This window comes from Lissotriton helveticus, chromosome 8 (genome assembly GCF_964261635.1).
Source record: "Lissotriton helveticus chromosome 8, aLisHel1.1, whole genome shotgun sequence".
NCBI classification, from domain to species: Eukaryota; Metazoa; Chordata; class Amphibia; order Caudata; family Salamandridae; genus Lissotriton; species Lissotriton helveticus.
In genome coordinates, this window is record NC_136069.1 from 388,955,999 (window position 1) to 388,981,802 (window position 25,804).

Sequence of the window (25,804 nt, forward strand, 5' to 3'; positions counted from 1 at the left end):
CACGGATGCAGAGCGTCAAGTGAGCTACTGGGAGACAACAAGCACGTTTGCACTTTGAATTTGGATTTGGGGGCATTTTAATGAGGGTTTTTTTAATCATGGTTTTAATCCTAGTTTTTAACTGTTTGTGATTAATCCTGGTTTTAAACTGGGAGATTCCTTAGCAAAGCGCACTGTACCTTTTAGTCTACCGCATGCAAAATCCCTAGTCCACCACGGAAGGTTCCGTTTGTGTGGAGGGAGGCGGTCTGAGGAGGCGGGGTCTAGAGAAACAGGCAGAAGTAGAGGCATCTACATAAGTTGCATGCAAGCACGGATATAGAGCGACAAGTGAGCTACTGGGAGACAACGAGTACGTTTGCACATTGAATTTGCATTCGGGGCATTTTAATGAGGGTTTTTTTTATCGCGGTTTTAATCATAGTTTTAACTGTTTGTGATTAATCCTGCTTTTCAACTGGGAGATTCCTTAGCAAAGCGCACTGTACCTTTAAGCCTACCGCATGCCAACTCCCTAGTCCACCACGGAAGGTTTTGTTTGTGTAGAGGGAGGTGGTCTGAGGAGGTGGGGCCTAGAGAAACAGGTGGAAGTAGAGGCATCTACATAAATCGCATGCTAACACGGACGCGCAGCGAAGGCGCACAGCGGGCGCCCTGCCGGCGTGCCGAAGGCGCGCAAAAGGCAGGCCCGTATGCACCCATCCGCGCCCAGCCAGGACCAGAACCCCTGGCCCAGAGGATAAAGACAACTGAAGGTACTCGGCCTCTCAATTGTATAGATTGCGGCCTCCAACCAAAGATAGATGCTCACACTCCATCAATTTAATAAATGGCCCCACACACTGTGCGCATTGCCCTTTTTACCCTGCGAACACCACATTAAAACATACATCAACAGAATGGCAGAATAAACATAAAATGCTCCTCCTTAATTGCAGGTCTCTCCCGAAACATGTAGGGAAAATTAATACCCTATTGCCTGAGGAACAGCATACCTAAGATTAGACAGGAAGCAGAAAAGGGGAGGAGGAATTGCCATTATCTTGAAAGATCATCTGAGGGGATGTATAGAGACGGGAATTGTATCTGACTGCGAAAGCATGTCATTTTCAATCTCCTTCGCTGCAACCCTCACCATCTCAGGGACTCTGATTTACCGTCCCCTGGGTCCATGCGGACATTTTATAAACTCATTAATAGATGCCGCTGCTAGAATAGCAAGTACATCATCTAACCTAATTGTACTAGGCGATCTGAACCTACATGTAGAGAACCCCCTCAAGGCAGAAGCAGCAGTCTTGTACACAGTCTACCAGCCATTCAACAGCTTTACATAGAAAGCCCGGTCCAGATATCATGATCAGATCATTTCTTAATACCGATGATTTGGAAAACCCCACATCAGCATCAGAGAACTATAACCACTGGATTAGTTCTGCTTTGGATGCTACAATCCCATATAAATGGACTACTGGAAAACCAAATGAAAAACAGACACCATGGTACTCACCTAAACTGCGAGAACTCAAACTAAACTGTAAGAAATTAGAGAGAGCCTGGAGAAAATATTATAACGTAGAAAAAAAACAGATATATAGAGAGGCTATCAAAATGTACCAATCGGAAATAAAACAAGCCCAGGCCTTATATTAAGAAGAAAAAATAACAGCAGCTGCTAATACGCCCAGGGAAATATTTCAAATTACAAAAAAGCTCACTAAGTACCGTGCGGGAGATACCCTCTCTGACTCCGCACAGGCACGATGCAATGAACTCGCAGAGTTTTTTTAACAAAACATTTTAGATTTCTATAATGCATTTCCTCAAAACACAAGTACCGACAAGGTGGGTCAGAAAACAGACCTCTTGATCAGTAGCGCCCGCGCCTGGAAGTTCTCCCAACTTTGAACATGGTCATACTATCAAAGCCCTTTGCTCAGGACAAATCAGGCTCCCCTTTAGACCCAGCGCACCTCCATCAACTGCATAAGGCAGAAGGAACTGTTCTTCCGGTTCTGTTGGAGGTATTAAGCTCTTCATTATCCAGTGGACAGGTACCTTGGTCATGGAAACATGGTTTGATAAAAGCGCTCTTGAAAAAGCCCAACCGGGATCCAGAGGTTGGGAGTAGCTATGGCCCCGTATCTCTACTTCCCGGGACCAGCAATATACTGGAAAATATGTAAATAAACTCCTCTCAGAACACCTAGAGGGTCACTCCCTTCTGCATTCCACCCAGACAGGCTTCCGCCCGAATCATTGGACAGAGACATCCTTGTTAGCAGTTGTGGAGGAATCCAGGAAAATCCTTGATCAGGGAGAGACATTGGCAGTCATCTTATTTGCCCTGAGCTCCGCATTTGATTCAGTCAATTATAACATCTTATTTGACAGGGTCAGTATGGTCGGAGTCTCAGTCTCAGGCAAGACCCTGACATGGATCAAATCTTTCCTGGAAGATTGGACATTCCTGTTGTTCGTGGGAATTGCACGTCCAAATGTCTGCAAATTTCATGTGGAGTCCCTCAAGGCTCATCAATGAGCCCCACTCTTTTTAATATTTATCTTAAACCACTGGCCGAAGTAGTCCTACCCATGGGATTCAAATTATTGCACATGCGGATGTTACGCAATTGGTGCTGGCGTTAAAGCATCCTAAGAAAACTCGGATTAATATTGAATCCTGTATGGAAGCTGTGGCCTTGTGGATGGATCAGTCTTGTCTCAAGCTCAATGGAGACTAGACAGAGTTAATTATTCTAAAGAACCATCCCGGGGCTGTAATGGAACCAGCTGGACTAAGCTAGCCTAAATGCCTTGGTGCACCACCAACTCCCAAAGATCAGATAAAAAGTCTGGGAGTTTGGTTAGATAAAGCTTTCAATTCCAATAGCCAAGCAATCAAGTTAGCCGCAACAGGTTTTGGAATCATTAGAATGGTGCGGAAAATCCTCCCATTGCTCCCGGTTCCGGCAAGAAGAGTGATAGTATAGGTATTGGTGCTCTCACAGCTGGATTATGGGAATTCCCTATACTTAGGCACTTCAAAGGCCACCATAAAGAAACTACAAGTGGTACAAAATTGTGCTGCCAGGCTGCTCCATCCCAAGCCCTACTGGCAGTCAGTGAAGCCTGTTCTAAAAAAACTTCACTGGTTGCCTATCAGTGAACGGATCAAGTTCAAAGCTTTGTGTATAGCCCATAAAACATTAGGGGGAACAGATCCCAAGATAAATCAATCGCTTGTGGCCATTTACCACCCAACGAGAGGTCTGCGGTCAGCTAGCCAGTTTCAGCTAGTAACTGCAATAACCAAGAGAGTGAGATCAGGTGGCAGCACATTTTCCCACAATGCGGCCAAGCTTTGGAATACCCTCCGTATCCATCTGCGTACTACCCCACACCATCTCTCCTTCCTGAAGCAGCTGAAGATTTGGCTTTTCAAGAATCTGCCATAACCAGTTGCTTCCTTTTTAGGTCTCGCCTACGCAGCTCGCATGAGCTGCATGGGAAAAAGACCTATAGAAATCGCTTCTGCTTTTCAGCCAAAAACCTGCATGCATTGCTTTCAATGGCAATGCGTGCACGTTTGGCGATTCCCTTGAGGGAGCGAGCTTTGGCAACATATGTTTGCTCGCTCCTGCAAAGGAATTGCTGTGTGTTCTCTCGCACTCCCCCCACCCCTCCCACTTAGCCCAGTACTGTTCACTTTCGCGGCCGCGGGCCGCGTTTGTGTTTCAACGCTTGTTAATTCTTGCCTACCAAAATACGGCATATGGGGCCAGCGTTGTTGAAAACTTGTGGACAACATAAACTTGGGATTCTAGCCCTTGTACAGAACGAATCTAAACCCAGGCCACTGAGCAGATCACGTTGTTTTGGAAATAGACAGAAAACCAAACACACCCACGCGCACTTCACGGTCAGGTAAAGACAAAGGCAGGCCTGCAGTGTACAGTTTCCACAGTAACCCGCTAAAAGAGAAAGCCCATCTCAGTGGCTGGACTGTTCTTAAAATCAGACTTCGCACTGCGCTGACCCACCGCGCCCTGCGCAGGAGTAAAACCTCTGGGCGCTGCTATGTTGGATCGACACTGCGATCTATCGAATGTTGCAAACCATATAAATCAAACGATTGTCAAAGTCTTCAATAGTAAAGTTCATCAATTTCAACTTTTAATGCCATTGAATTCATCAATTCCCAATGTTGAAATTCACATCGTGAAATTTATCATTCTCGTGAATCCATACAAATTTATAAATGCTTTTCCCAATGCATTTCGTACCCATGACAGGTACTTCGTCAGGGAAATCTGTGTGAACAATATATATGTGTGAGGGTCCAACACTCATTCAAACAGTTAACAAATATCGCATTCTATTAGCATGCAGTATTGTTTAGAAACATTACGGTATGTGCACAATATTTCTTCTGTGAAAAGTGACTAAATTATACCAACACATCAATTCAGATAAAGTCTATAAAAAATAAACTGCATATGAAGGAAACCGTGAAATTTCCAGGAAACCTCGAGCTTGTCACTGTGCCGATTTACCATGATGTATATATCAAACACAAGAATTGGCAAAGTCTAGATGCTTAACCGAAGGGTTAAAGAAAATGTGCATCGTTTTTCATAATTTCATAGAACACCCCTATTTGTATCAAGCATAGCCTGTTGTTTAACCCAAATGGCGTTGTGTCAAGCTTACCGCTACTTCATGTGTAGTCCCATTGTGGCACGAGATGAAACCGAGAATGCAAGCGGGACGAGCCCGTCGGTCTTAGTAAAATATTAACATGGTGTTGGCGTTATGCTCTAGAAAGTGATAACAGACTCTAAAACAAGTGAATGGGTTCGGCCATGTTGGAACGGGGTATCCTTCGTGAGTGTAGTCCCTACTGTGTAGGTTGTAGATGAAAACATTCACAAATGTTAGCGAGTGTTTGAAAACTTAATTGGTGTGTATCAAATAGAAAAATGTGTCAACTTATGAATCAAAAAAATATAAAATAAAATAAATATTAAGTCAAAACAAACTTAGAGAAAAGTGTAAATCCTTCACTAGAAGATGTCACATTATATGCCATTGTTCACAAGTAACACGAGAGTTCCAAGCGGTCATTGAGCCCATAAGGCTTTAAGGAATCCAGTCTATAAATCCATTGATTTTCTTTCTGTAAAAGTCTTCTGTTCACATCCTGGTTCCCAATATTGGTGATTGTTTCAAGTACCATGAATTGCAATTGAGAAATGTTATGTCTGTTCTCATTGAAATGTACAGCGATGGCCGATTTCTCATTTCTAGTTCTTATATTGCTTTTGTGTTCTGTTAAACGTGTTTTGATCTTCCTTGTAGTTTTACCCACGTACACAAGCCAGCAAGGGCACTTCAGAAGGTATATGAGATTCATGGAATCACATGTTGCCGTTACTTTAAGAGGTATGGGAGTACCTTGCCGTGGATGATTAATCGAGGTTCCATTGATGATTGCATGACAATTGTTGCAGTTATGACATGGAATTGTGCCTTTGAACAATTCTTGTGTGGTAGCTTGTGGTCTTTTTTTGAGCATGTCTTGAATGTTTTGGCTACGAGTGAAGGCAAATCTGGACTGATTTAGAAAGATCCCTTTGAAGTCTGGTTCATTAGATAGAATTTGCCAATGTCAGAGAATAGATTGTTTGTAGGCATGACTTTTGGTAGAATGTGTCGAAACTACTACTGAGCGTCTCTCTGAAGACTTAAAAGAACTTTTCAATAAATCTGAACGTGATTTGGCATTACATTTAGTGGTTGCAATCTCCAAAACTTTTGTGGGATCTCTTCTCTCTTGGAAACGCTGAATCATGCTTTGTATTTGCATCTGAGATTCTTCAGATTCTGAAACTATTCTCTTCACTCTGTACAGTTGGGATAATGGTAAATTGTTTTTGAGCGAATTCTGGTGAAAGCTGCCATAGTGTAAAAGTTATTGCGGTCTGTAGATTTCTTGTGTAGTGTCGTCCTGATTTTGTTATCTTCAATTTGTACTATAACATCTAGATATGCTATGCACTTTTGGTTCATGTTATAGGTGAATTGAATTCGATCATTGATTTTATTCAAATCTTCCAGTTGTTGTTTCAATATCTGTTTAGGACCTAGCCAAAGGACAAAAATGTCATCAATAAATCTGTAAAAAACATTTGCGTGTTTCTTCCAGTGATCACAATTCAAAATGTGGTTGTTTTCAAAGTTCGTCATAAAGATGTTCGCGTAGCACGGCGCTGCGCAATTTCCCATGCTCCTACCTGTAAGTTGTAAGAAGTGACAATCTTGCCACTTAAAATAACTTTGATAAAGTGTGAAGTTTAATAACTCAAGTAGAAAAACTTGAAACTTCTGGTCCAAGGTGGATTCAAGTAACATTGCTTCTACCGCGTCAATACCAAGGTTGTGGGGGATGGATGTGTATAACGCCTGGACGTCAATTGTGCATAACCAGATTTCTTGGTCTTCTGGGATATTGATTTGTGCTAACTTCATCAAAAAATCTGTTGTGTCTTTGATATAAGTGGTAGCTTTGATCACAAAGTCTTTGAGATGTAAAACAAGGAATTGTCCTACGGGTTCATGTATGCTTCCTCTGGTGTTAACAATTGGACGGGAAGGAGGTCGATGAAGATCCTTATGAATTTTGGGAAGCATTTGAATGGATGGAGTCTTCGGGAATTGCTTGGTCAAGAAGTTCTTAGTCTTTAGTGATATAGTTCCTTCATCATAAGCCCTTTGCAGAAGGGTCGTTAAGTGTGTTTGAAATCTTACAGTAGGATCAGTTTCCAACGGAGCATAGGTTTCAATGTCATTTACATGAGCGTTGACTTGTGAAATATAAAAATCGGTGTCCATTAGAACCAGGGTTCCCCCTTTATCAGTCTTTTGTATTGTAATTGCAGGATTGCTGGACAATTTCTTCAGAATGTTGAATTCTTTCTTAGACAAATTACAGAATTTGGTGTGATGTTTAAAATCCATTTTATTAATGTCGTTCAGCACTAGTGCCTCAAAAGTGTCTAGAGATTTATGACTTAGAGGTGCTTGAAAATTGCTTTTGGATCTCAGATGTTTCAGTTGGGAATCAGGTTCTTTAACTTCCTCAGAGTTGACAATCACTTCGAAAAAGTGTTGCAGTCTTCAATTGCACATAAATTTGTACAAATTGATATTCAATTCAAGTTTGTCTGTGCAATGTGTGGGGACAAATGATGTCCCTTTTTGTAACACTCTAATTTCACTGTTAGATAAATGATGTGTCGAAATGTTGATCACCAACTGTTTGTCTATTTCTTCCTTCTGTTGGTTCTGCTGTTCTGTGCTGGAGCCTTTGGGGCTGGTATTACTGGTCCGCTTTCTTTTGCCCCTCCGGGGTCTCCGAGGTCTGTCGGGCCCTCTTCTAAAAAAGGAACCCGAGTAGTAGGTTGTGAATTGGTGCGAGATTGAGGTTCTCTCTCTCTCTGTTGAGTTGGTCTATTATCTCCTTCTGAAGATGAAGTTTCTGTTTCCGTAGCATTGGTCTGTGGTCTGTTCTGGCATCTCCTGGCATATATCTCAGCCCAGGAGTACACCTCCCCCAGCTTATAATCAATGGTGTCCCTTTTAAATTTCCGGACTTTTCACTCATTGATTTCCTCTGTGTATTTATCAAGTTGCTGGTTGATGTCATTGATAACCTGTTCCCAATCTTCATTATTAAGCATCTCTTGAAGTTCTGCTTTAGTTGTTGAAATCTCCTTATTCAGTTCTTCAATCACTTTGGATAGTTCCTCTATTATGAGCAAGATTAAGTCTAACAAGCATTTATTTAGTATCGCATACCAACGTTCAACACATTTTTGGTTGTTCTTGCATAAAAACGGTTTGAGTGGTACTCGTAGTCCTCTTGGAATTCTCTGTGCCCGGTGATACCGGATCAGTGTGCTGGCATGTAGCCGTTGGTTCACCTCGCGTTTGGTGAGGTAAAGTAACTGTTTTATATTGTTCTCTTTGCTTTTCTTGTTCCTGGTAGTGGTGGACTCCTCATTTATTAACGCATATATTTTAGACGCATCATCAGCTAAGTAAGCAAAAGTTTCAGCTCTAGCTTCAGTTAGTTTCGTGATGTCATCATAAGTCGCCATTTTCAATCCGTACAGTTGAATGCCGTGCTCCAATCCTGGATGTGCGACTGTGAAGAAATACTAGTATTCAAAAAGGGGGCGGTTGGGCACAAGCTCCGTGTGTAATTCAAGGAATTGTAAGTTTGTAGCGTGCCTCGGAGGTATCACCTAGTCGAACTTTAGGTGTGAAAACAAGTACATCAAAAAGCGCTCCCTTTATCTAGGGAGCGACCCTCTGGGCGCTGCTATGTTGGATCGACACTGCGATCTATCGAATGTTGCAAACCGTATAAATCAAACGATTGTCAAAGTCTTCAATAGTAAAGTTCATCAATTTCAACTTTTAATGCCATTGAATTCATCAATTCTCAATGTTGAAATTCACATCGTGAAATGTATCATTCTCGTGAATCCATACAAATTTATAAATGCTTTTCCCAATGCATTTCGCACCCATGACAGGTACTTCGTCAGGGGAATCTGTGGGAACAATATATATGTGTGAGGGTCCAACACTCATTCAAACAGTTAACAAATATTGCATTCTATTAGCATGCATTCTTATTTTTGATATATACATCATGGTAAATCGGCACAGTAACAAGCTCGAGGTTTCCTGGAAATTTCACGGTTTCCTTCATATGCAGTTTATTTTTTATAGAATTTATCTGAATTGATGTGTTGGTATAATTTAGTCACTTTTCACAGAAGAAATATTGTGCACATACTGTAATGTTTCTAAACACTACTGCATGCTAATAGAATGTGATATTTGTTAACTGTTTGAATGAGTGTTGGACCCTCACACATATATATTGTTCCCACAGATTCCCCTGACGAAGTACCAGATATTGGTGCAACCTTATAGTAGTACAATCTTGGGTCTGAAGTGTTAAACCCTGAAAAATATGAGAATTTCAGTGCAAATTTGTTTTAACTGCTTTTCGGTGGTGTAGGCAAATGTTCCCACTGGTGATAGGTCAAAACGTTTCTGGGATTGCTAGATTTGTGCAAGAAATGATGACCATAATGTTGGTAACAATGCATTTTGTCAAAATCTGATCTACCCTCTAACATTTCAGTACTAGAAAATGCGGCAGATTGTTCTAAATCAGACAATAAGTTATTAACAGTTACAAAATTCCAATCATCAGAAAATGTACTGGAGGATGGAATTTTAAATAAATGTGGAATTTTTAAAAGCTCGGTCGGTCAAAAAATATCAACATTTACTTTGCTCCACATTATACCAACCAATATAGGAACTGCTGAAATGTTCACGAAGGACAAGTCTCTTTGTTCATGATGAGATGAAACATGAGGTTTTAAAATTAAGTGTACTTTTGACATTGCAGAGCTCTGTTGAAGATAAGTTCCATTGATGAGTAAGTGGAAAGTTATTACTAATCCCACCCAGAAAAGAAAAAAATAAAATACCAGTGACTATCCAAAATTCTAACCAAGGTAATACTAAATACGTTTTCCTAATAAAGTTAAAAACTTCTATGATCCGTTGTTTATGAGAAATTTGGGCAGGCTTCATTTTAGGTTCACTTGGATCCAATGAAAAGTTATTGAAGTCGATGAAATAACCAGATGCAGTCCGATCTATCTTTAGAGCAGCTCAGCAGGTTTTGTTGAGCTTGTGGATTGCTCTCTTCGAGGCATGCTGACATAGACATCTACATTAGCTTGAATTGAAATTTGTCTTTCACTTTGATTTTGAGAATTTGTGTCAAGGCGAACTAGTTCCATTGCTTTGTATTTGACTCCATTGCTTTGTAAAGGTGACTCTTCAAATGTTATGAATCTTTCTGTTTGTACTTCCTGTATGTGTTGTAGCAAGAGGAGGACTTTGGCTACTCAGGAGCCCATGAGGCCTTCTATTTAGTATCAGCCACAGAGTGTGGTTTGAACAGATCGATTGAGACAAATCTCTTTCTTTTCCGGAAAGCGGCGGTAGAAGTACAATTCTTGATCCTTCAATGGCCAGGACAGGTTGAGGCTTTCGACTGGAAGGCCCGAATGCTTCCTTGTCCACAATCTTTTCTTTGACGAGATCCCCAACTTTAGGGATCCAGGCAGGTCTTGCTGACTTGACTTCCCCAGTGACGGTTTTCTTTGTCTTGACGTTACTTAAGGAGGCTCTGGATTCATTCAGATGCTGTAAAACAGCCAAAAATGTATTGATGTCAAACTGGTTTTCATCCACCACTGTGCCTTCACAATCGAGATCAGGTACCCACATTCTTGTCCCAAACAGGATCTTGGCTGGTTATTAAGTGCCTGCTGGACTCAATATAGGTCATTGAACCAACTACCACCTGAGTCTAATACCGTAGCTGTTAAAGATTGCTTTGAGTCCCAGTTTTTCCTCTCCACAGCCGAATTTAATTCAAGATGGTACGTAGAGGAGAACTGCAATGCTACACCAAAACTTCCCATGGCTTTCTTGTAAGCCCTAAATCTGAACGCAGGGCCACGGTCAGAACGTAATCTGCCAAATGCGTATGGCCCTATGAAGACTCGCAAATCCTTTATAACAGTTCGGCGTCAGCGAGCACGGAGGCCGTACCCATAAGAATCTGGAACAGGAATCCACTGCAACCATGATATACTTGTAAGCTCCATCAGATTGTAAGGAGCTGCAGTGGTCCAGGTAAATGCATGTGACCGGTCTGTCTGATATTAATAATGTTGTCTGTGCTGGACGTGCCATGGTGGAACCTTTTATCTGTTGACAGATATCGCACTTTAAGACAAAGTATTGGTATGCTTTGTTAACCCTGGCCACCAATAGTGTTGTTCCAGTAAAGAAACTGTCACCGTAACTCCTGCTTGTGCAGAACCCAGACCCTCGTGTGAAGCCAATATTGAACATAATCTGCGATCCATGTTTGGTATTACTCTAGCCCCCACTCCAGGAATCTGAGCAAATGGAAAGTTGTTTGCATCTAACATGTAGGAGTGCTTGAGTGGAAACCTTTGGGTAGTGCTTTGCTTTTGTTGCATGAAGCAATCACAGCTACAATTGTGTTTTTTGAATGGGTGATTGCAGCTACGAACGCAGTGCGTACTGCCCCCTTTGTGGCTTCATCAGCCAATGAATTCCCTTCAACGTTAACACCATCACATTGATGACTCGGCGTGTGCATCAGGTGAGCTCTTGGTAGTTCGTTATTCAACTCTGCTACTGTTCCCATAGTTTTCAATCTTTAATTGTGCCGCCTTTTGCATCTCTGTACCAAATTCTGTCCCCAATAGTGGAGATTTTCGATGTACGACTGGACACAGTAAAAGGAATGACACACTATTAGGGTGGGGAATTCTGGATCCGTATTTATCAGTGCCAGTAGTAGTGCTTTTAATTCTGCCAACTGGGCTGTGCAGTGTCCGGTAGACTAAGCTTTTGTACAGTTTGGACGGAACTTGTCGTCCTGCATCCTCCCTTTTACAATAGCGCATGCTGCATGTTATTGTTGCTTACTCCTAATGGCCGGTTGAGCAGATCCGTCAGTATAAATAGTGTATTCATACCGATTTAGAGGCATTATTTCATTTGGTGGAGGATATTCTTGTTCATGTTGCAGGAATGCTTGTGTTTTTAGACTAGGGTCATATCTGTATTCTAGATCTGTTGAAGTGAGAGAATTAGCCCATTGTATCCATCTTGGATATAACGATTTAGCGTTTGAGACACTCACCTTTGTGCTCAAAGGCCGGTACCGGGGTCACGACAATTATTCGTTTCCCCTGAGCCAGTGCTCTCTCTCTCTCACTACAGCAGTCTGTACGGCTGTCAGAATTTTTTCTGTAGGAGCAAAACACATTTCAGCGATTTATATGCAATTGGTACTGTTTCACCTTCATTAAATGTTAAGTAAGGGTACCCAGATTGACCCGTGACTACTCAGATTACCATGTTGCGTACGTTTGTGCGTGTCTGTAAGTATTTTGATGAAATCATATCAGCTTGTAGGGAAGGAAGGCTATTTGTGTGTTTCTGTGTCCATTGTCTAACTGAAAAGTTGGGTCTTATTAGATAATAGAAAGATTTTCCTCTCTGCAAAATCCAAAATGTATGCTCTGCCAAAATTTTAAAATCCCAGTTTGGACAGTACATTTTGTTTATGATTTTGGAGGTTGTAGCAGTGCAAACTTTTCTAAAAAGTGGGTTGCCAGGCTTTGCCTTCACTTGATAGCTCATATACCAAAAATAGGACATTGAGGTGGGATATCTTAGATTTTTTAAAGTTAAATTTGTAGCCCTCAGAGGCAAAACCCAAAATAATGGTACTTACCCTGGTCAAGTGTTCCTCTAAGTCATCATCTGTCAGATACATTTCATCTACAAAGGATAATGCTTCTTCATCCAAATTCTGTAGTAACTCTGTTACTCTCCTTGAGAATAACCCTGGGCTATTTTTAAACCATTGGGGAAGTTAACAAAATTGATTTTGTAACCCTAGCACTGAGAAGGCTGTCAAATATCTGTTTTCAGGCACTATGTTTTGGCAGAAAAATCCATTTGAGATATCTAATGATATTTTTTTTTCCGCACAATGTTATTCATTAATGCGGCACTATGTGCATTCTAAACTACAAATGTTTTTGTGCATGAGTTTCAGTGGCTGTAGTCTAAAACTTAATTATATGAATTGTCAGGTTTCATTACGGTAAACAAAGGATTATTCATTGATGAGGTGCATGGTTAAATTACACCATGGTATTCAAGTTGATCTAAGATCTCCCTGACCTGTTTTTAGCTTCCTGTTTTATGGGATACTGTCTTTGTGGAGTTGGGTTTGTTTTTATTGAAACAACGTGGTGGGGTGACTCTTCATCCCACCCTACGTGGTTGCGGTATAATGCTGGAGCAAGGGCTACCGCCCACTCCTGCGCATTTGTATCTCTTAGGTGTGCGGGGACCAGGTCGGAGAAAGCTGGAAAAATTACAGTTTCCCCCTTTGACCATTCCATAACAATCGTAGGCGGCCAATCTCTTTCTGCTAATACGATGTAATAGCCAAAACTCAGGTTCTCCCAGAGGAGACCCTTAACTTGTCTCGGCTTGTCCCCCTCCATTTGAAGTGTTATTTCGTGTAACTTGTGTGGAACACTCACCCTAGTATCAGGTGTTTCCACCGTCATATACTCACTCAACTCCGTTTTCACCAGAAATTCCATCAGGTTCCGGCAAGCTATTGTTACTTTTGTCACGCTGTCTAGCATCGTCAGAGCCCATGCCCCATTCAGTAGCTGAGTCCTCCGAATTCTGTGCATGTCTTGCTTTGAGACCTGCTACCTTCTTCTTTTTTTTTTTTTTTAAATTGAGGTTTAGCTTTAGGTTTTTCTTCTTTCCTTGAAGCGCAGTCTGAGGTGAGTTGCTTGTCTCTGGACTTTGTACGTTCTTGGTGTTTTTGATCTGACTGTCCTTCCCTCTCTGAGTTTTTTGATGAACCCTTAAAGGAATGAGCGGAACGAGTATCAGTATCCTGATACCTCGCAGTTTTTTTTTAATGTTATCACTATTTCTAAGATTATATCTAATTTCTGGGTGCTCCTGCTAAAGAGACATTCCCCTGGAGTAAGAACTGTTTTTTTCTTGCTTGAAGAAACTGGTGTTTGCTTTGCCTGTTCTTTGTCTGAACTCCCCATTAGTTGGGATTTTACAGGTCTAGCTCCCAGACTGTCTCTACTTAACTCTGCAGAAGCAGTTTCAATTATTTTAGGAAGTTCTGTCTCCTTTTGTAATGGAGTAAATTCTCTCAGGCATTGGCATATTGCCACTAATGCTGCTTCTCCTTTAATATTTGCCAATATTAGCGCAGATACCTGGTAAAAGTTATTTAACAACTTCATCCCCAAGTTTAGAGCAGGCTCTGCTCCATATTCGTTCTGTATTTGTCTTAATACATCTGGTATTTCCGCTAAAGAAGGGATACCATGCGTCCTGGTAAATATTGCAGTGAAGACTGTGCCCCAAGAGGTACAATCCTTAATAAAGGGAGGTATCCTTATTGACAAGCAAATAGTAAGTATACTATGCTTTTGCTTAGGGCCAGTGTGTGGAAACACCGCCTTCAGTCGTGTAATTTGTTTTGCTATCCAGAAGGACATTTGTTCACGTTTTATGGGCATTTTACCCATCACTGCATGCACTGTCTGTGGTGTAATTGTTGTTGTAGGATTTTGCACTGGTCCTGGTTGTGTAGCCAGTGTGGGCTGAAGTGTGATTGTTCTCAACACAAACAGTGTCATGTTTCTGTAAAGTCTTATTAATTCATTATGCTGTACAAGTAAGTATCCTTCTGGCATTGTGTCAATGTCAGGATGTGGTGTGTAAAGCACTAAAACTGGCAATGTTGCTTCGTCTCTTCCGAGCAGAAAGAGTCTTACTGTATTTCTTGTATGGGGGAGGGTGCCCTTAAACCAGTAGAGGTGTTCTTTATAAGTGAGTGGAATTTAAATGTCCTCATATGGACTGCACTCATTTGGTATTTCATCTTCTACATAGTAGTGAAATGTTCTAGTTTGTACATTCGCCTGTGGAAATGTAATCCGTGAATAGAATACCTCTGTTCTATATGATTTGTGTGCCTCAATCACGACAGTGACTTGCCCACCCCTAATTGTAACACCATATGCTTCTAATTTTAGGGTGAAGGCATTTCTAACATTATCTACAATATGTATTGCATCTGCATCGTCTTCTTCGTCTGAGAAGTTTAGTGTATTTCCTTCATCTACGTCTCTCTGTCCAGTCATTATTTTTTAGAAAGGAGAGCGTTTCAAGGAAACTGAGATAAGGTGTTATGCACAATTAGGAACACTGTATCCTTCAAGCTTTATTAAAGCAACAGCCATTACATAGGAATTTTCCTACTCAGCTGCAGCGGATTTGTTTCCTCCCAGTCCAGATGTCTCTGGGTAAAATGTGAGTAGGGGTCTACGAGAATAGCATGACTGAAATACTCAGATTTGGCTGTTAAATAAGTGCCAATACCAACATTGGCAGCGCCATGTTGTGTAGTTCCTATAAGACCTATATAGGATCTGCGCCTTTAGACAACATACACTGCGGGACTGGTGTCCAGGCTGATTTCAGACACCCCCTAAGGGTATGTTGACCTGTGTACCAGCTAGCTCGCAATGCCTCTATAACCTCCTCTTACCAAGGAGAGAATAGTTCTTGGCAACTATCGAACATGACAACCCTGATCCCTCAGGACCGTGGAAACAGTAACTTACTTTTCTCTCAGTCACTTGTGCTCAATTTTTCTCAGAGAGATACACAGAATATACGGTTGGGACGTTTTCAATAAGTATTTATTGAACAGTCATTATTCTAGCATAAAGAAGTGCACTGAAATCACCAGTAGACAGTAGCATATATAAATGAGTAGCAACACCAACAAAGTAAACGTATGGTAGGTTTCTACCATTTTGCTAAAATCATAAATATAGGCGAGCATATAAAATACATGGCAATAAAATGCGTTCTCCTACGATGCACCCTAACTATATGTACATAAGTGTATCTAGCATGTGAGTAGGTGTAAAGCCAAGAATCCCTCTAGGATGAAGCCAACCCCATTGCCTGATGTGAGACTGTGGGCCCCCTTCTGGTCTTGAGCTAACCACCCCGCAAGGGATCTCATACCACCGCGAGCTGGAGTATCTGCATGCAGGAACCTCAGCGTCTCACGTCAGTGTGTAGGCTCGGAAGTCGTGATCTCCTCTGAATATCTCAGCAAGATGTGGTGTTTATATACCCTAAGGTATCCCCAGGGGTTCTACCCTGCTGTGCCAGTGTTGGACTTAGGATGACGTCAGGAATGAACTTTATACACAGTTATTATGCAGGAGATGATGGTCCTGCTGTGATTCCAAAAAACTAAGAATCCTCATGCATAATTTTTTAGACCTACGTACTTATGTGTAGTATTGTAACTGGGTAAAAGCTCAGTCCTCCAAATCCATTAAGTATGTAGTATAGGAGAGAATGTAGGTGAATGGTCATGATGATACCTAAACCTATATCGGGGTACCTAAAGGAATTATAACATTACCACCTACTTCAAGTAGGTGGTAATGCATTCGCAAATTGGAAGGGGTCCCCAGGCGACTGTAATATAAAAAAAACGCTGCTTTATTTAAAAGCAGTTCCAGGCATGGTGGTCTGCTGACCCAGCAGGCCACCATCCCTGGGAGGGCCTGTCATTCCCAATCGGCTCGCAAATTGCGAGAGGCTTATTAATATTCATGAGCCTCGCAATTTTCAACCCAATTGGGAAGCGCAAACAGTGTTAAACACACTGTAGTACATGCCAAATAGAGCCTCACAAATTGCGAGTTGCAAATGTGAGGCAATTTGCAAAGCACTATTTGGCAAGTCGTACAACTGGCCCCAAGTATCTAGACATTGATAACATAATAGCTTGACTTAAACAGTTCCAAAAATGCAAGGTAGCAAACCCACTTATTATAGGAAGGCATGATGCAATCCATGAGTACTTGGTGAAATCCAAATTGGTTGTTTATTGCTGACTTACTGTAGTAAGGTATTCCTGATGCTAACCTTATGTCATACCGCAAATGCATAGTGTGTAAGAGGTCTTTATTCTGGCTTTCTGAAAATGCTTAGGGGCCTCATTCTTAAAAAGACAAGAGGTCACCCATTTGGTGCGGGAGGGCAGTCACAAAGGAATCCATTTCCCTGCCATTTGTGATTCTATATCTTGCTCTTATAAACTTAATTAGGATTGCACATCAGTATTTTTTAATGTCAGGTACTCCAAGGCCCTCTTTAACCCAGCCCTCCTCGATTTGTTTCTGGCCAATCTTATACCCTTTTTTTGCCAAGGGTATTTACAATACAGTGAAGGAGTTTTGTGGGCAAGACTGCAGATATAGAAATATTATATTAAGGACTCCCCTCTAAAACGCAGTCATTGGTAATGAGCTGCAAGATAGATAGTTATTGTGCACTAAACAAGTGCTAATCAAAGATCATTCATTTAGCTCCGGAGATTATCAGTATCTATATCACAGGAATTTTTAATGAGATGATTAACTCTGATTATTTTCCGAATGAATGGAAAAGAGCGTCATCCTTCCACTCCTTAAAATACCGAGTCTGGGTCCTCAAGATCCGAGCAGTTACAGACCTATTTCTCATCTCCCATTCCTGGTCAATGTCATTACAAAGGCACTCAACTCTGAATTGGGCATTTTTTAGAATCCAACAAGTTATTGGACTCGACACAATATGGATTTATATGCCAACACAGTACTAAGTCAGCACTTATTACCACTTCAGAAGATGTAAGGGTTACACTGGACAAGACTGGTAAAGCCCCACTGATATTCTTGGACCTCTCAGAGGCTTTTGATACGGTCAATCATGACCTATTCGATTGACTGTCTTTTTAATTGAGATATTAGGTGTTCTGTCCTTGGCCTTCTGGAGTCCTTTTTATCCTGGGAGGGGACTATTAGTCATAATAGACGAATTTGCCTCTGAACCGTTTTAACTTGCATCAGGGCGTTTAATTCACCCCCATTCTTTAAAAACTTTACGTCACCTCGCTGGCTACTTTTATTAAAGCCAATGGATTTTCTGTAATCTCTTATTCTGATGACATGCAAATTGTGGCCTGAGTAGCTAGCAATCCGAAAGACACTGCCAGACGTTTTAACAACAGTATGAGGCAAGTTGACAACTGGATGCAAACCAATTGTCTAAAATTGAACTCTGATAAAATGGAGGTTCTTCTTTTCAACAATGACACCACTATTTGGACAGATAGCTGGTGGCCTCAAGAGTTTTTCCTACTGCCCATTCAATGACAAAGGTCAGGAATATTAGGATTCGTGTTGTCAAGAAACTTTTATTTGGAGAACACGTCAATGTGGTATCCTCCTCAGTCTTCCTTACTTTGAATATCATCAGAAAAATCTGTCAATTTTTCCTGATGGAAAGTGGTAGTGGCCTTTTCTACCCTATCCAGATCAGACTATTGCAACGCCCTGTTTCTGAACATACAGCAAATACACCTCTACAAACTACAGAACATCCAGAATGCCACAGCTTGGCTTTTATTGGGGATCGCCAAGTTCCAATCAGCCTCCAGGGCGCTGGTTAAGTTCCATTGGCTGCCTGTAAAATGGAGGATTTAATTTAAGGCTCTGTTCCAGAAAGCTTCGCGCCTTTCCAACCAGAAATATTATGGTTCCTAAGTTCAGGAAATCCTCCTTGAATGGCAGAAGTGTCACGGTTGGCACTGCCAAGCTATCCAAACTATGGAACTGTCTTCCACTCGAGTTTAAGCTAAGCCTCAATCTGCCCTCTTTCAGAAAATAGCTAAAAACCTGACTTTTTGCTAATTAAGTAGGGATTTCTGGCATTTAGTTTGTTAGCAGCGCCAAGACACCTCCGGGTATTCATAGTGCTTTAAAAGGTTTCATTTAATTTAATTTCTAAAAGTATAAAAACTATTGTTGGTGACTATGAAGTCTGGCCAAAGACGACACACCCTTACATGGTGAAAATGTCATATGAAATACCCAAATCTGCGGATCTCAATATTTCTGTGGTGATGAGTGCTCTGACAATTATCTGGTTAATTTTTAATAGAGGGTCTCCCTTCCTTAAGATACAAAACATTGTGCACTGGACATATGGGGAGCATAAATAAGATTTATAACACTAATTTCTCAAACTCTATCTTTCCATCCATCCATCCATCCATCCATCCATCCATCCATCCATCCATCCATCCATCCATCCATCCATCCATCCATCTACCTATCTATCTATATCTATCTATCTATCTATCTATCTATCTATCTATCTATCTATCTATCTATCTATCTATCTATCTATCTATCTATCTATCTATCTATCTATCTATCTATCTATCTATCTATCTATCTATCTATCTATCTATCTATCTATCTATCTATCTATCTATCTAATTCTCTATCTATCTATCTATCTATCTATCTATCTATCTATCTATCTATCTATCTATCTATCTATCTATCTATCTATCTATCTATCTATCTATCTATCTACCTGGCTGCCTGTCTGTACACCTCTCTGCCCCTTCAAACCTTGTGTGTTCTGCGCCTCTCCTGTATCCCCTTTTCATGCCCCATCAATTATAACCACTATGTGTGTATCCTCGTCGCTTTGAGCTGCCCTGTCCCAACTCCTGATACCCCACCTCTGTGTCCCACATCCATCAGCACCTATATGTGCCTTACGACACATCTATATGCCCTGCACCTCCATAGTCTATTGTATAACCCTGCCTTCCTCAGCACGGGTTGCCAACAGCTTCTGTCTGCCCCAACCTTTGTGTGTCACCCTGTCATATACCCTGCAAGCGTCTATGTGCCTACTACCTCCTCCACATTCACTTGTGCCCCGACACACCTGCAACCTTTGTATGCACTCTTGCACTCTTGTCTCGGCCCCACTGTTCCTGTTAATTTTCCTGCCCCTTCTGCCCTCGCTCTGCTCTTTCACCCTTGAAGACACTTTTTACTCCCCCACCTACTCAGCAATGTCTTTGCGTATCCATAGACCCCTTCAGCCTCTTGCTGTGCTGCACTGCCTCACAGGCCCTATGTGGTAGAATGCACCCTGTTGGTCCTCTATGTCCCATTCTGCTACGCCTCAACCATCTGTATCTTTCTCTATTTCAAGAGATGTGGTTTTGCATAAAGTAGGCCTGGCTAGAGCGTGGCTAAGATGGCGGCCGCATTGGACGCTATTTGAGCTCCGTTCGGGGCCTAGTTATAATTAAGGCTCCCTGTTTTCCGTTTTTACGGATTTTTACAGATAAATACAGACAGAGTGTGTTTTCTGTCTGTATTTTTTTTTAAGTTCAAATGAAGGTTTATTAAAGAATTAAAATTGTTGTGAAAACAATACTTCGTACAAACAGTTATTTATCAATGCATAAAGGCATGAGAGAATACTGTTAATATAAAAAAACAACAAGGCAATAAAAGTGTAACATAGCAGATGAGATGAAAACATTCATAGGTTCATGAATATTGCAAATAGCAGTACATGTCCACAATACATCAATAAAGGAGTGCAATATGGATTAACAAAATAATCAGAATTATATACAAGTAAACAGTAGGAAGTCAGGGAGGCTTGGTAATTCTTGTATTGAGGGCTCGGGGGAGGAAGTGTGTTTTGCTGCTGTATTTAAAAAGTGTGTGAGGGGGGACCAGAGGTGTAGTCGTTTCATAGCTAGAGAGATAGGGTGGACTAGAGCTGTATCTAAGCGGTGATTATGGCATACCGCATACCACCATGCTAGATAGGACAATTTGGAAGAGTCTTTCCAATGTTTTGAAATCTGTTGAAATGCTACAGCCAGTAACAGATCAATGAGTCTTAGCTGAGAATGACTTTTCCCCCATTCCGGTGATAAGCTACCTAAGAATATATTGGTAAGGGATAAGGGTACTGTGGTATGAAAGATAGTGTTAATTTGGTGCCAGACCTGTTCCCAGAATGTAAAGACATGTGTGCATGTGAATAGCATGTGTTTAAGGTCAGCTTCACTTTGGGAACATGTCCAACATGTGTTAGGATTTGTAGTATGTATCTCATTGAGGTAAATTGGAGTGAAAAATAGCCGATTATACAGAAGGAAAAGTGTTTGCGTTGTGCTGGCGGCTCTAGAGGATTTCCTAAGTTTTAACCAAATTCTGTTCCATAGAGTAACAGGCCAGTTTGTTTTCAGATCGGATTCCCAAGAGAATTCTACCTTGGTCTTCTGCCTGTCATCAGGAGGTTCCATTAGGCGAGAATAAATGTTTGAAGCTTTGGGGTTTGTGAGCAAGAGACGGTGCCACGGAAAGAGGGGTTGGGATTGTGAGGAGGGCGAGGTTGTAAGTTTAGCACATGCCTCAATTAGTACATTCTGCAAGGTCAGAAATTTAGATTTAAAGGAAAGGGGTAAATGATATAGAGTTTGTGTTTGGGTGAATTGAATGGGCGAACCTTGGTCGAAAAATTGGTGGACCCAAAGTAGACCTTTGTTCCTCCAGACTTTCCAATATATAGGTTTTCCTTTGATAAGGATCTGTTTGTTATGCCAAATTGTGGAATTGAGAAAGGATTCTGAGTCGTATATAACTAAATGAGGTGCGTTGGATAATAGTTTACATGATTGCTTAAGTATTGGAGTAGAGGGTTTTTGTGGTTTTCGGGTAAAGGAAAGATATTCCTGGAATGAAAAGCGGGTTAAAAAAGAAAGTTCGAGATCTACCCAAAGAGGCCTGTTTTCCGATTGAGAAGTGATCCAGTTTGATAATTGTCTTAGTTGAAAGGCTTTATGATAATGAAAAATGGGGGAAGTTAACTCCTCCTTCGGATTTTGGTCTTGTTAATTTCTGTAACGCCATTCTTGATTTTTTACCGTTCCATAGAAAAGAGGTGAGAATGGAATTGATTCTTTTAAAGGAATTAGAAGGAATGGATAATGGAATGTTAGAGAGGAGGTATAGAACTATAGGTGTCAGCATCATCTTGATAGTGTCCAAACGACCCCACCAAGATAGATGCAGGGGATGCCATCTTGTAGTTAGTGATTTAAGTTTCGCAGAAGATTTATCTATGTTTAGAGAGATGGATGTTTTAATAGAGGAAGAAAACCAGATGCCAAGATATTTTATATACCTAGAATTCCAGGTGAAATTAGAAATCTTAAATTCATCTTTGAAAGTGTATTTGGTTAAGGGTAGTATCTCGCATTTCCCTCTATTTAATTTATAGCCTGACACCAGACCGTAATCTTCCACTTCGCCTAAAAAGGCTGTGAGGGAGGATAGTGGTTGGGAAAGAAAAACTAAGATATCGTCAGCGTATGCTGCTAATTTAATTTGTTGAGGGCCTGAGACAAAGCCTATGATAGATTGATTTTGACTAATTTTTGACAGGAATGGTTCTAAAGCTAAATTTAAAAGAAAAGGTGATAAGGGACAACCTTGATGAACTCCTCGTTTGAGATTAAAGTAAGGAGAAATAAGACCATTAGCTGAGATTGCAGCTTTGGGTTCTGAGTAAAGTAAGCCAATTAAGGAAGTGATTTTTTGTCCAAAACCAAACCACTTAAGAGCGTGGAATATAAATGGCCAGTAAACCCGATCAAAGGCTTTTTCTGCGTCTAACGCAATTGCTGCTAGGAAATCGGAATAGTGCGATGATTTGGAGATAATATCAAAAAATAAACGTGTGTTATCTGTGATATTACGACCTTTGACAAAACCCGATTGTTCCTTACCTAATAATAGGGGAAGATGTGGTTCCAGTCTTAGAGCTAAGGAGATGGGTCTATAGTTTTTACAAAAGCGTGGGTCCTTATCGGCTTTCGGTATTAGACAGATCAAAGCTTCGGAAAAAGAACCAATAGACTTACAGGAGGTGATAAAGGAAGACACAAGAGTATATAAGTGTGGGAGTAGTAAATGAGCAAAGTGTAAATAAAATTCCACTGTAAAACCATCAGGGCCAGGGGCTTTGTCTTTTTTAAGGGTTTTTAAAGCATTAAATAATTCTGTTTGTGTGAGGTCAGATTCCAGTGATGTTAAATCCAGTTGGGGATTAATATGTTTTTGAATTGTGGAAAAGTACTGGGAGAGATCTGTATCTGAGGGTGTGTTTTCTGGTGTGTATAGAGACTTATAGAAGTGTACAAATTCTTGAAGAATATCAGGGTCTTTGAGTTTTGGTATTTGATTATCATCTATAATGGAGTCGATATGAAGTTTTTGTTGTTTAATTTTTAAATAATTGGCTAGGAGTTTGCCCGATTTATTTTGGCCCCCATAATACTTTGCAGAGGATTTTAGTAGATATAAGGAAGCCTGTTTAGTAGTCGCTTCATTGAATGCTATTTTTGCATTAATGAGATCTTTAAGAGAATCTTTTGATTTGGAAGTATGAAAAGAGTGTTCGAGCTTTTTGATTTTATCAAGAAGGGTATTGTGAGTTATGCGGAAAGCTTTGCGTTTGTTTGATACAAATCGAATAATGAAGTCTCTAGCAGTGGCTTTGAAAGCATCCCATACAGTGTGAAAGGAGAGATCCTCCGTTAGATTGGTAGAGAAGAAATCTTGAGAGAAGGAAACAAAAGATGAGTTAAATTTGGGGTCAATAAGTAAAGAGTTATTAAAACGCCATTTTTTTGTTGAGGTGGAGTGGCTCAAAAGATCTAGTTGAACCGAAACAGGGGCATGATCTGAGATAAGTATGGGTCCTATATCGGCAGAGCATAAAGATTGGGAACCGTTTCGTGAAATAAAAATGTGGTCAATTCGGGATTGTGTTTGATGTGGATGGGAGAAAAAGGAATATTCTCTTAAGGATGGGTTGCAAAGGCGCCATGAGTCTAATAAATTTCTTTGTTTAATAGTTTGTATGAAAGCTTTGTGCGCTGCATTTGAGTTAAAGTGGGAACTAGAGTTCCTGTCGATAAACAGATCCATCACTTGATTGCAGTCGCCTGCAAGGACGAAGTTGTCTGACGGATATTTGAGTAATAGTTGAGAAATGTGTGTCCAAAAGCTTGTGTCACCATTAGTAGGGGCTTAAATGTTAAGTAAGGATAATGAGGTCTTTCCTAACAAGAGATTTGTGAAAACCCATCTAGCTTCAGTGTCAACCTCTTGAGACACAAGCTGGGCTTTCAATGCTTTGTGACAGAGAGTTATAACCCCGTTTCTTTTACCATCTCCTGGCGAGAAAAAAACCTCACAAACCCAATTTATTTTGAGCTTTAATGACTCGCTTTCAGTGAGGTGAGTTTCATGCAATAATGCAATATTAGCATCTAACTTTGATAAGTGAGACAAGACTCTCTGTCTTTTAATAGGGGAATTCAAGCCTCTGACATTCCATGAGATCAGTTTTAAGAACATGTCTCAGTTAGAAGTAATAAAGACACCAGTGAAGCAATAACACTATGTATATTGTAAACAGTATGGTTTCCAAACAATTCAGCAATAATCAGAAAATAAAGGATTTGAAGAAAATGTATATCACATACGAAGATATTGAATGTGAAAACCAATGTGAGAAGATAGAGTAAGAACATAAGTGAACCAATAAAATCCTGTAGATTGTGAGCAATTGTACTTGTGAAAAATTCAACAATGAGAGCTATAAAGAACATTGACGTAAACTTTATGTTAGGTACGAAGATATTGAAAGTTAAGACCAATTGAGAGAAACTGAGAAGGTAAGAAATATGAAGAAAAGGAATAAGCAAGATTAGAGAAAGATGTGAATGATATAAACATGTATGATAAAAAGAAAAAAGAAGGAGTAAAGGAGAAGGGATGAGAGCTGTAAAGAAGAATATAAGAAAAAAGATCATATCCACATAAAGTCAAAACAATGGAAGGATGGGGGGGGAGACCACATGGAACGATGACGTACCCGGACTCCATGAGGTAAGACGGGGCAGACTTCGGGATGTAAACAACATTTAAGACTAATAGGTCAAGCACATGAGGTTGGGTCCTGTGTAAAAAGAAACAAAAAACGGTTAATACAGACAGGATGGAATATGTTGTAACATATTATGATATCAGACAAATGAGGTCATAGTCCTGAAATGAAAGAGAATAATGTAAGCTAACAAACTATAAGCCATGACAGAAACTATTCTAGAATCCTGTAAGTAAAGCAACATGTTGAAAAATTAAGCCCTATTCCAGTATTTGACGGAGGAGGAGCTATTTAAAGCGAGTGCTGGAGATGTCCATCTTTTCTGGGCAATGTGAATTGAGAAAGCTCTTCCACTTTGTTGGATCCTCATAGGTCATGGTGTTGTTATTGAAAGTAACTTTGAACAAACAGGGATGGAAAAGCCCGAATCGTGCTCCAATAGAACGTAGTGCTGGACGCATAGCAAGGAATTCTTTCCGTCTATCTGCTGTAGATTTGGCATAATCCTGTGAAAAAAACAATTGGTGACCAGAGAATGAAATACGCTTCAGGAGCCTAACTGCTGATAGCACTTTGAGGAGATCTGTATACTCAAGAAAATACAAAATGACTCCCCTCGGACTTTTCGTAGTTGAGGATGTTGAATGCAGTGGGCCCAATCTATGTGCGCGTTGTATATTGAGAGTAGTGTCTTCCGGCATATTCAGTGTTGACGGCAAACATTTTTAAAAAAAGGAGATAGAATCCGACCCCTCCACGCCCTCCGATAGGCCATAAATGCGGAGGTTGTTGCGTATTTTTCTGTTTTCAAGGTTTTTAACCTGTTTTTGCAATGATGTGATTTGGGAATGAAGAACGTCTACTTTGTTGTAGGATGCGTTAAGAGTTTCAACACTATGTTCGACCTTAGTGACTCTTTCTTCCAACTTTTCCCATCCGTCTGTTAAGATTTGTATCTTGGAATTTGTCTCTTCAACAAATGGACGCAGGGCTCGGATTTCCTCCAAAAGAAGATCCATGGAAACAGACGAAGATTGCTTCGGTGGAGAAGGAGGATCCTTTTTGAGACGTTTAGTTGTTACTTTATTGAGAGAAGAGGAGCCATTAGCCATAACCAGAGAAACAGCTGATTTAGATGTTGATGCTTGGGAGTCCTCTATTTGAATGAGGTTCGCCCTTG

General features: G+C 40.6%; 1 protein-coding gene across 1 annotated transcript in view; it reads left to right on the forward strand.

The window, feature by feature from the left end:
- The first annotated feature begins 637 nt into the window (after positions 1 to 637).
- LOC144771653 (uncharacterized) overlaps positions 638 to 25,804 on the forward strand; it is a 945,479-nt gene continuing 920,312 nt past the window's right edge. Inside the window, exon 1 of the mRNA XM_078656010.1 lies at positions 638 to 755. The gene's annotated coding sequence lies outside the window, so the exon portion shown is untranslated. The remainder of the gene's footprint in view (positions 756 to 25,804) is intronic.